Consider the following 13,540-nt stretch of genomic DNA (forward strand, 5'->3'; position numbering starts at 1 on the left):
GTGTGTTTTCCATGCGTTACTTTCCACATGTCCTCTGCGTCGTTTTTCAGGTGGTGAGCCTGAAATATCTTTCATGGATTGTACCCAAGTAGACATACGATTTATTGGAGGAGATAGGGGAGTTACTAAAGGTGGCATATTATCATAATTGAGGGCTGACACGAACGTTTTTTGTTGAAACACTGTATTATTTTCAGATGTCGGCCTATAATTGTTATTATGTTTGTCGTTATCTTGATTTGAATTATTTGTCACGCTATTAGAATGTTTCAGAAGAGCATTAGCTTCATTAAATATCTTCTTCCTAGCCATGAGTTCGATCAACTTATTTTGCCTAATTCGTTCTGGACATTGTGAATAGTCCGTTGAGTGTTTTCCTCCGCAATTTATACAATGAAGGGGGTTAGTACATTGATCAGCTGAATGTGGTAATCCACATTTAATACATAGCACTTTATTTAAGCGGCAATTGTTTTTTCGATGACCATATTTATTGCATCCCATGATGCATTGTCTTACAGCTGGTATATATGTATGAACAGTGCGTTTAATGTAATATAACTTAATATCTGTTGGTAATTGTTGTGAGTCAAACGTTAATATAACAGTAGCGGTTGGTTGAATTTCACTTTTTGCAATTTTTTTGTATATTCTTCTGGCAGAAGTGACAGGAAAGTCACTTTTGATGTCATTTAGGAGATCATTCATTTCTATTTCCGTTTCTATTCCATGTACTACACCAGTGGTGTATATTAAATGGTGGGGTATGTATGCTTCCCATTTATTTTGATCAAGAATGGGATGTTCTAGGAATTTATTAGCTTCCTCACCTGACCTGAATTTAATTTTTAATAGGTTTCTACCTATTTTATCTACTGTTTCGATTCCTGGAATTTCCGCAAGGAATAGTTTTTTTTACTGTTAGACATGATGTGTTTTTTCTCTAGTTCCTCAATGGTTGACTTCACGAAAACAAAATATGGGCAAGATGATGCGGTTTAGAGAAATCCACCGACCTCACTAAACACGTAATGTTTTAATTGTTTGTGAGTTAGTTTCGATGGTTTTTCTTCTGTTATTTTTCCACTAATTATGATTTTCAGCACTAGTTTTTACACTCGATATAAGATTGAGTTTATAATATCTTGAACTCAATGATTAATTAATAAATGTAATATTAAGCGACATAAGTTGCTGTCCATCCGCCGCCATCCATATATTTTCTCCGAATCTTGAAAATTGTTTATTTGTCGATTTTGGATTTTATAATCGTTTCAAAGATTATTTATATCTAGATGTGCAATTCGCTATTTAATATCCAGATTTGGAATGATGAACCACATAATTGAAATACAATTTTCTGTCACAAGTGTTTAGTTTTTTAAAGTAAATATATTTTTTTGCTCACAAATAATAAGTTTGTATTTAATTATATACAGATCAAAGCTTCTACTTATGGAAAATATTACGTAAATAATTGTAGACTACAATTCCAGCTAGTAAATGACATTTTCTAATTAAATATTTATCAAAATTATGTAACATAATAATTGTACATTTTCCATTCTAACCTATTGTAAATTATAATCTAAGATTGTTTGTGGCAAGAAATCTAAAATTTATTTATAAATCTATAGAAAAAGAAGAAGAAAAAAGTTGTAGACAGAATTGACTGACAGGGAGGTTTAAAAAAGTGTCATGAAGTCAGTGTCAAAAGTTTTACGAGGTGCTATGCAGAATTATCGGGATTGGTGCTGCCATCTGGAAAGTAATAGTAGTAGAGCTTTGCATCGATAGGTGGCACGACTACCATATCTGGCGAATGAGAGTGCACAGTTTTATGCAGCTGAGTTGATGTATTGAGTTTCCACAGCGCTTTTCATGATACTCTGTGTGTAGCGATTTCACGATTGATCAGAGAATAGAACAGCGCGTGTGTATCAAATTCTGTGCGAATCTTGGGAAAAGTGCTACGGAGACCTTTGAAATGATTCAATAAGTGTTTAGGAAACAATGCTCGGTTCAGGGCCGGCCGTACAGACATCGAAGACGATGCCCACACTGGATGTCCCGTTAGCCGCCCAACGCCAGACATTGTTGCCAAACTTCAACAATTGGTTCGTGAGGATCGAAGTCGAACCATTCACGACCATGCTGATGAAGTGGGAATCGGTTACGGGACATGCCAACGAATTTTGACTGTTGAATTGGGTACGCGTCGTGTCGTCGCAAAATTTGTGTCAATAGTCGTTGTTACATATGGTCGTTGTTATATATTAGTTACTTTTGTTTCCTTGAGATTACTTATGTAAATGAGTACCGTATATTTTGTTGGCTGCTGACTATGTATAGTTATCAGGTGTATGAAGTAATGTCACGGTGAATGTACAAAATGGAGGGAATGCTGCAATATGTTGATGCTGGTGCTAAAGAGCTCGCGTATGTGTAATTAAAGGAAGGTGACCAGACGTCCCGTTTTAGCCGGGACAGTCCCTTATTTTCAACCGTTGTCCCGTTTTTTTCTGATTCTCAAACGGGACGCCTAAATGTCCCGTTTTTAAGCAAACATGACCCAGGTGACCCGTAATTATTGTTCAAAATGTAAATGGTCAATGCTAATTCTACACTCTTCTGTACCAACATTCATTGGGAAGGTTCAGCTGTGCCTAGAACTTCTGAATATTCAAATGAGAATTGAGTGTTCTGTGATTCAATGGGAATTGAGTGGGAATTCTGAGTGTTGAAGTAGCTGGGTAGTATTGTTGGGTAGTACTTAAGTTAGAAACGCTTTGTTATCATTTTTATTGTGTATTTTGTAAATTGAAAACATTGATAAGTCCCAAAATGCAATGTGGAAGTCCAACCCCCCTCGTCGCCGATTCCTATGCGTCCCGTTTTTGAAAGTAAAATTTCTGGTCACCTTGAATTAAAGCGTATTGATCTCTTCACAATATTGACGTCTGTGGCCCGCGGTTAAGAAGCCTGATCGACAATAGGCGGCATATAATACGATACCTTCTATTTACTCGTCCATATGTTGAATTATCTTCTCCATCTTGTGCTGATAATCTAATGGCTGACATATGGGTCTTATATATTACAAAGTTTACAGTACTTCTGCAGAACGACGGACCACGACCAGCGGACTTGGCATCGTACTTAGTGATATTCAGGTCAAAACAAAAATATTAATGTATTTGGAACCGTCTCGTGATGGTTTGGTGATGTCCAGAGGTGTGACCCAGCAAAATGAAGAGGCGGTTACATGTTTACATTGGCCTTCAAAACAAAACTTCTTTTCTGCTCCAGATACTTTTTTGGTTGATTTTCATAGGAAAAATGCATTTAATTAAAAAAAAGGACCTGACAACCGTTTTTCTCTATCGTGTAAGGTTTGGTTGTGACAATTAGGTAAATATTTTAGTTATAACATTTATAACAAAGAAATTTAAAAAAAATGTTAAACGTACCTAAAAGGTGTTAGTAGATGATTTTTCCTAAGTATTTGTCCTCTTCCAGAATCAGCAATAATCTACGAATATATTTGAGCTGCTTCACTGTCCTTGGTACGTATCTTTCTTTCCATGGTGGAAGTATCGTGATGGAAGCATTTATAGTGTTTGTATCTTACAGTCCACAGGTTTTCCGGAAAGAAACCACGAGAATGATGGAAATGGATATTGAAAGACATATTACAGCCTGAATATACATATACCTTCTGGAATCGCTTTCGTAGGTGTCTATAGTTGTCAGATATTTTGTTGCCTAGAGAGTATTTCACTAAATGTTTGAAGAAAACTCATGCGTGTTTTTCTAAATCTTGAATCTTTTTTTCAAAATTTGAATCTTCTAGTCGTTCTCTTACTTGTGGGTTTTCGAAAGTTTCTTCTATAATTTTTGTATCAGTAATTTGTAAGTTCTATTGCGAATTAAGGGAGTGAAGTTCTTTTTTGAGATTTAAAAGTTAACTCACCGCACGCATAACAGAAACTATGCAGATTGTTTAGCCACATACATATTCCACATACTCAAACACAACCCATTACTAATAAAGAACAATAAAAAGGCAATAACTTGAGGAACCTCTAAATCCCATAATGAGCAGTTCAGTGATCAACTAGAAAATGTTAATGCTCGCGAAAATTGATAGAACTTTGACAGAATTTTGACAGAACTTTGCCTTCTCCTCCACGAAGCAAATATGAACTCCAGAAAGGTATGTATACTATACCATTCATGAGAAATAATAAGTATTCTAAATTAATAATTTAGAGTAAAAAATACAATTTTCATGTAAAAATTGACATTCTTATATGTATAAAATAATACATGGGAGTAAAATTTTTATACCTAAGCTGGATTGCTCATGTGAAAATGCTATAGAATCATACAAAATTATGTCTGTAACACAACATGTTTATAACAATATTATTAAGTACCTGAAAGTTCTACAGGATTTCTGTAGAGTGACAGTAGGGATAGACCTATATGTCCACATACCATCGTTGCAGGGTGCCTTTGTTATAACAATAGCAACCTATTGTATTCGTAATAGTGAAGCACCAGTGGGGCGCCGGGAGACAATAGATAGAAAGTATAGTTGTATAGAAATACACTATTGTTTAAATGATATATGATGACAGGTATTGGTTGTTGTACTATTGTATGTATAGAAGTTACACAAAAGAGAATAATAAAAGAGAAACCTTGGAAACTTGTTGAACAATGGGAAGCTTGTTATAAAGAATAAAAGAGAAACCTTGTACTTGCATGTAAAGAGAAACCTTGCAGCTGTATGCGTTAAAGAATAATAATTTAGGTGATGAACAATAGTGGATTGTTATAAAAAGAATTTTTAACCGGGCGGCGGCGGAAACGCGGACGCGGCGCGGGGGCGCGAACGGAAAATACCCGCGTGCGCGGGCGCGAGCGCGTGACGTCATTTGAAATTTTTATTTAAATATTGGTTTTAAAAAATAGGCATGTATAGTTTTGTTAGCGATGGAGAACCGTCAGTTTGTAGAAGACATTGATGTGAAGCATAAGTTAGACGGTGAGAATGAATATCCAGATTCTCCAGATTGTACATTTGATGAAAATGAATTAGAAAGATATGAAAACGAAAATATAAAAGTTTATACAAGTGATAGTGATGCGGGAATAGATAATGAAGTGTATGAATTTTCGCAAGATAATTCAGATTTTGAGGCGGAATCAAATGACGAAGTGGTATCAAATGTGGATACGCCGCCATGTTCACCTGATTTATCAGAATTAAGTTGGAACTGTGAATGTGATGTTAACTATGTGGATGTAAATTGTGTAAGAGATTGCATTGCGAAATGGAAACCAAATGATTATTTAATATGCTATGCATGTTATTGGCACGATACATGTGATTGGTCTCATGAATGTTTTTACTGTAATGATGACGTTTTAGACATTCGTGTTTGGTCTGTGTTAGTGAATCCTCGTGTACAGGAGGAATTATTTGACATTTATGCAGAAACACATACAGTTATTACACCATTAACAAGAGATTATTTTAATATTACATTTGGTGAACTATCAGTGGATGTGAATGTACGAAAAGAACTTTTAAGTATTTTTCTTGAAAAAGACAGATCGAACGAGTATAGTGAGGTGTGTTAAGAAAACGTACTGTACATAATGTATTTCGAAAATAATTTTTGTGTATCATGTAGTGAAGAACATATTAGTGAAGTTTGTGTTTTAAAAACTATAAGTGCATACTTACGTTTTAATAATAATATTTCTTGTGAACATTGCTTGCTGCATCTTGAACATCAATGTTTATTTCACGATGATATTGGAACTTTTGCTGTAGGATATTTATCCAACGACATAACTCTTATTGATTTATATGAAGTGTTTGAAGAACACCATAGTGAAATTTCAAGTATAAACTTTATACGCAAAGTGCGTGATTGTTTAAAGAACACTGAATTTGTTGGACAAATTATACGATTTTTCTTAGAACGTAAACATAAAATTTCACCATGTGTTAATGAATACATTATTGACATACAAGATTTTAAGATTTCAAATCATGAATTTATTATACGTGAATTTTGTTTAACTGCGTGTGATGATACAGTAAATTTGCATTGTTTAATAAAATCACCAGTAGAATACAATATACTTCCATTAGGTTGTCAAAAACAAATTGAATGGTTAACATTAAACTTACATGGATTAACTTGGAATGATAAATGCGGTTATACTGTATCACACATACGTAACCTTATATATCAACTTTGTAAACAAGATGCATCCTTTTATTGTAAAGGTGCAGAAAAAACACTTTGGATTAAAAATATTTTTGCACTAGCTAATGTTATTGATTTGGAAAGTAAACAGTGTCCACCATTAAACACAATGCATGCAAACGATTTAATGATTATTGTGCTTTTCATGAACAAAATATTAAACTTGAGAAAAAATCAGGATGTGCATTTCGTAATGCACAACAGTTATGTTATTGGTGGAAGTTTCAACGTACTATAACATTAACTAATGCATTTGCAAAGTTGTAAAAAGGAAATGATATGTTCTTGTAAATAAAAATACAAGATTTTAAATTGTAAATAAAAAAAAATTTATTAAACTAATCTACTTGTTTTTCTTTTTCATTATATTGGATACATGATTGAATACAATTTTATCATTTTGTTTAAGATTATTTTTTCTGAATAAATTTAAACATTCTTGAAAGCTTTTCTTTCGTACAATATGATGCAGAAAGTACAACACAAATTGTCCACACAAGATTGAATTATCATCTTGATATGCAGAACTATTTGTAAAATATATTTTACAATTTTTATTTAAAAAAGTTTTTATTTCTTTTGGAAATGGTAATGCTAAGCTATCGAAATAGTATCCTCTTTGATTTTCATCAATGAATACACACACCCAATGTGTGCCACCTGAAGATGAATTGCTTAAATTTATAATAAGTCCAGCCGGTGGTTGTACAGTTTTTGGTATTCTATCAATAGGATAAATGCCATGCACATTTGCACCAGTAAGTTTATCACGAAGTAACACTTTTATTAAATCATCCGTGTACATAACTTTTCTTTTTTAAATTTACATCACTTCACTTCACTTTACATCACTTCACTTTACTTTACATCACTTTATACGCGTATATGTTGGAAGACCTAGTGGAGTATATGGAATATTCTCATAAAACGAAATAATATGTTTAAAATATTCATGACAGATTTTTTTATAACTTTTCCAATAACAATGAATGGTGCTAACGCATAAAAAATACTTTTGAGAAACTTCATAGTATGATACCTTGCAACTCTTTGAATAATCAAGCAAAAATATTACAATATACAATGTTTAACACACTTTGTACCAGTAGGGCGCATGTAATTCATATGCTTAGAAGTGAACAGTTATACTTCTTTTATTAAAATGATACTTTTAAAAAGTATTATCAGTATATATATTTCTATCTTTATCAATTTGAATTAAAGAATCAAACTGAGCGTAAACAATACATGTTATAGGCTCAGTTAAATTTTCAGAAAAGGAAACTTTAACATTTACAGGCGCATCACGCACAAGGTCCCAAGTGCAGTCATCTAATGTTGCTGTAGGTGATAGAATAAATGCATAAAGAGTATAGCCGTGTGGATATTCTTCAGGAGTAATAGTATGTGCATCATCTTTATAATATAAACCAGTACCGGAAAACAGAGAATGGTAACTTAGAAGGTACAAATTGTTTTGAAAATCGGGGGTGAGGGGACTGGTAGGAAAAGATTTTGATCCAACTTGTAGCTGCAGTTTGTTAACGTTAAAGTGTTGAAAATGAAAAGGATTTAGTTCAGATTTAACATTAAATGCCGAATTGGAAACAAACCCGATAACAACACCTTTAGGTACGTTACCCAGAAAAATATTATCAAGATTGTATGAATTAACGTTTGCAGGAATAGTATATGATCTTGTTTGTACTCTTGTAAGGGGATATTTTGCTGTTTCATGATTCATATTAGTATTGATTTCCATTGCCAAATGAGGTGCAACATCAATGCGACGTATATGTAGAGTAACATCTTCAAGTTTTACTTTATAAGAAGTATTTGCAGGAGATAATAAACAAAAAGCATCTTTACTACGATGTAATTTTATACGAAGACCTACTTTATTTACAAGTGCTCTTGGTAATCCAGCAATATCTGTATACAGACGACCATACATTTCAAACGATTTACTATTTTTAATATAATTAGCACGTTGTTGAAAACCTACATTAGCATTACCAATGCTATCAAATTGTTTAGCGGTATCTTTATACCACATACCTAATTTCAAATGTGTATCAGAAGCATCACGGGAATAATTTAATAATGTTTCAAGGTACGCACGATAAGGATAAAATCCTGATGAAGAAGTAATTAATTTATCATTTAATGAAATGTCAATTTGACTAAATAATGAATGTAGGAAATTATTTGTTGGTGCTACAACATCAGTGTCAGCTAATGGTGTATCATCAGGTTTTGTAATTTTACAACGTACGTAAAGATAAAGATATGCAGTATGAATAAATTCTCCTGTTTCACCGGGAATAAAAAATTCAATAGGTCCATCAGAACTTAATGTTGAAATTGGACGGTATTCAGCATTAAAGCAAGATTCAATTGCAGTTTGTGTCATTGGAGTACTAAATAAATCGAAATCGTTGGTACATCATTCCACACTGTTTGAATTAAGTAGTGCCATTATGAAAATATATCTGTAACACGACTTATTTTTCTTTTTATTTTTCTTTTGCTTTTGCTTTTGTTTGTACGCTTACGTTTAGTTGGAGGTCCAAAGCGAACAATTGCCGGAGCTTTACGCTTGCGTGGCCGTCTCTTACCACTTCCAGTTAATAACTGACCAACTTTGTTAGCAGCTTTTGTCTTTAATGTTTCACCAGCTTCTTTTACACGTGCACGAACAGATTCTTTAAATGGTTTATCTTCTAATACATCACCCGCTACTTGTATTCCCGTTTGTAATGCTTGTCGACCTAAAGTTTTTGCACCCTGTTTAAGAAATGGTAATGCAAAACGAAATAATCCTTGAAAGAAACTACCTATACCATGTCCCCGTTGATATACAGGTCCTGAAAAGTATGGGATACCATGTCCGTAATGTCGTCTAAATTTCATTTTTAAAATATAATTAATTAATTACTTTTCATTAGGAGAGCGCTTAAAATGAAGTGTAACACTTAGTGTCCCAGAACGAAATGGCAAATTTCGTCCTGCATGGTCTTTTAATAGTATTTCAATACTGTTAAATGAAAACTTTGCAAGTGGAAGATAATGAATATCTTGAAATGTTAATGTTTTCACTTTACCGTATTTTACATTTGATATTGTTGCAATACGTAATAAAGGTGCTTTTGTATCACCTAGAAACTGATATTGTATGATATCAGTATAAATAAAAATTTGATGAGGATATCCAATATCAACATATGGTTGTTTAAATCCACGTTTATACAAGACAAGATCTTTATGTTGACGAAGTCCTAATTGCATTGCTAATGTTGATGATAATAAGGCCGATTCAACACGATCACTACAATCCACTTGTACAATATTTGATATAGAAAATTTTATGTCTTTTGATATTTTATTTAATTCATCAATGATATGATGTGCAGAGTGATAATATCCACTTACAATTTTACCTTTTTGTGCTTCTTCATTTTTTATTTTATACCACATAACATTTTCTCCATCGTTAACATTATAACATGTTAAAGGAACATGTAATTCACTTATTCCTACATGCCAATCGGTTTCTGATAGTTGAATATTATTTTTTAGTTGATTAATAAAATGTGTTGGACTATTTGTAGGATATACATCAGTACTTGCGTTTGATACAAGTGTAATGTAAAAACTATCATCAATACTTTCAGAAATCATTTTCGTTTAAAGTGAAGTGTTAAGTTTGAAGTTCCAAATCGAAATGGCAATTTTAAATCGTGCTCATCTTTTAAGTTTACTTCAATCGTGTTAAAATAAGATTTTACAACTTTAACATATTGTGGTGTGTGAAATAGAAAACATTTTACATCTCCGTGCTCAATATTATATGCACTAACTTTACGAAGTACTGGTCCAATATTTTCTTGTTGTTTTACAATATCAACACAAACATTAAAAACGTTTGGTATATTATATTCTAAATTGCATGGAAATTTTGCACGTGTTACGGTTGGAACATCTTCATTAACTGGTTTTACAAAAACAGGATCTGTAAACTCTGTTGTATTTTCATTTATAAATCCAAGTAAATGTTGTAACCCACGTGTCATTGCAATAACACAAAAATCTTTTAATTTTAAAGAATGTCTAATTCCAACTTGATTTTTATTTTTATAATATTTTAACATACGTAATTCCTCAGGAATCATTTCTAAAATGGATGTAATAGAAGTATAGTATCCTGGTGTAATATCAACATCAGCAATTTCAAGTTCATCATTAACGATGGTTTCAATTGTAATTTTTTCATTTTTACCAACATTATAAAAACTAAAAGGTACATTAAGTTGCGTTAAGGCAACATACCATTCTCCTTCACTTAAGTGAATAGGTTGTGCTAACTTTACTATAAATGAAGAAGTTGTATTATTAGTAAAAATTTCACTACTAGCATTTGAAGGAAGAGTAACATAGAAATCATGTTCTATCATTGAACTCATTTTGAAGACTGAACAGAATTTGTTTTAATCCATGAATTCATACTTGATGGATATCCTAACCACTTTACATACATCATAACTTTTTTTCGTTTTAGTACTTTTTCAATTAAAAATGTTTTGTTTGAATTTACATTTACTTTTTGTAATTCTTCTGTGTAAAATATTCCTTTAATTTCCTCATCATTCCAATCTTTTAATTTATACGTAATAGGATTTGTCGGAATACATTTATTAACAATAAAAATTTCTTGTGACCATTTTGGTAAATATCCCTTTTCTAATTTATGTTTATATTTACTAACACGCACATAATCACCAGGGTGAAATTTACATGTTAGTTTGTTTTTATTCGTTTTATCACCGTACAACGTATTCAAAACTTGATCAACATTAGAGTAATTTACATTTGCCGGTGCCATTTTAATACTACTATGATAGGAATGATTATAATTTTTTACAAATTGATCTAAGACATCTATATAACAGTATGTATTTTTAGCCGTAAAATAACGATACAATTTTTCTTTTAATGTTCTTATAAAGCGTTCAACTAATGCACATTTAATTTCTGAATGTACACTATAATGATTAATTTCGTATTCTTTAAATAAACGTTTTACATGTTGATTATAAAATTCTGTACCTAAATCCGTTTGTACATTAAACACGGGTAGTTTAAAATTTTTTAAAATTTTTTTGATTGCTTTTGCCATTTCAGGACCTGTTTTTGTTTTTAAGGGAACACAATCCGCATATCGTGAAAAAATATCAATACAACATAATATATACTTATAATTTTTGTTATACTTGGCAATATTTTGCATATCTGCTAAATCCATTTGTAATGTTTCATTTGGTGCACTAACATAATATTGTTTACGTTCAAATACTTTACGTGCTGGTGCATGTAATGTATATGCATCTTGAGATGCTAACCAATTTTTAATTTTCTTTTTTGATAATTTTGTTTTTTCTTGTAATGTTTTAATACTTGATAAAGAAGCAGGATCTGTATAATCATAATATAATTTTGACAATTTTCCCATTTTTATTTACATTTTATATTCTTTCCAATTTTTAAAAAATATTTGTTACTAGTGTTGGACTTTGTGATTTTTTAACTTTGTTATGTGATTTCACTATAGGAGTAGAAATAAATTCACGTGGTACATTAAGATCATCCAATAAATTTTTAAACTCGTGAATGCCTATAGGATTTCTTGAATATTTTCGTGTACGAACAACATCATTTATTAAATCAATAATATTAGAACCTGGTATTATTTTTCCTTGAATACGTACTTTTCCTGATTGATCCCAATGAATTTTATTAGAACTTGTTAACTGTTTTAATAAGAGATCTGTTTTCCTTCGTTGTGTTTTCGGTACTGATTGTAAAATGTCTGATACAAAGGGTAAAATAGAATTATTTTTTTCTTCTTCTTGAGATAATGATGATGATGATGATGTTTGAGGAACATCTTTTTCAATAATAGGTAATGTAATTGGATTTTGTGAAACTGATGAAGTATAATTTAAATATTGTTGTAATGCTTGCTGATACAATTTCCATTTTTCTTCAATACTAAGATTACGACGTTGTAAAATACTATTCATTTCTTCATCTAAACGCGATTGATGTGAATCTATTGATTTTATATTTGCATGCATTTGTTGCATTGCATTTTCAGGCACTAATATCATTTTACGAAATTCCGACATTCTTATCTTCCAAACAAACTACTTGCTACTGCACCAAGTAATGGTCCTAAAATTAATGGTAAAAATGCACCACCTTTCTGTAATAAAATTTTCTTTTTCTTATTAAGTGCTGTACGTTGTGCAGATAAAGCACGCAAGATCTTTTTATGTCTACGTAAACGTTGCTTCTGACGCGAATTCAACGGAATGTTTCCTTTTATTGTGTTTTTAGCAACTTGTGAAATAGTACGTATTAAATCACCAGATGCATGTCGTATAATTTGTTTTCGCTTTGCGCTTTTGCATTTGCACAAAGCACGGAGAATATCAAAGTGTTGTTTCACCTTCAACATCTTGAACTAAACTAAACGTAAACGATTGAATTACTGTCTTTTACATTTGCATATACATGCAGTGTTTCATTAGGAAAAATATTTGTACGTAATCGTAATGCATCATTTGTTTTTTGAGTTAAGTCAAATAACAAATAAGTGTGAGGTTCACGTGTTACATCTTCGAACACATTCACAACTTGTTTACTATATCGTGGTATAATTTGTCTTGCTAAATATTGTATTTGTAATTTATCACGAGGATTTTTAAATACTATAATATAATGTGCATTTAAACTTATATCACGAGCATGTTTTCCTTTTGGAAATAAATTTTGAACAATAAATATTACTGTTAATTTTTTATGATATGCATATTTTGTAAATAAGTTTGCAACATCACCATTGGTTTCAGACATTAAGTCATCTAATATTAATAATGAATTTTCTTGTATTTCAAAATTATTCGTATCTGGAATACCTTCTATAAATCGAATTTCTGAACTTGCATCTAAATTTGGTATGACTGCACCATAACACCAAACAATTTCATTAAATTTTATGGTAAACATTTGATCACGTTCATTTAATAATCGATTTACAAAACATGTTTTACCTGCACGTGAAGGACCAGCAATTAAAATGGTTGATGGATGTTGAAACTTTAACATCTTGTATTAAACTGAATGCACACAATAGATACTTTACTTTATATACACTCATTGACACACTCACTCACTCACACAATTAACAA

This window comes from Thermobia domestica, chromosome 3 (assembly GCF_964235325.1).
Source record: "Thermobia domestica chromosome 3, izTheDome1.hap1.1, whole genome shotgun sequence".
In the NCBI taxonomy this organism is placed as follows: domain Eukaryota; kingdom Metazoa; phylum Arthropoda; class Insecta; order Zygentoma; family Lepismatidae; genus Thermobia; species Thermobia domestica.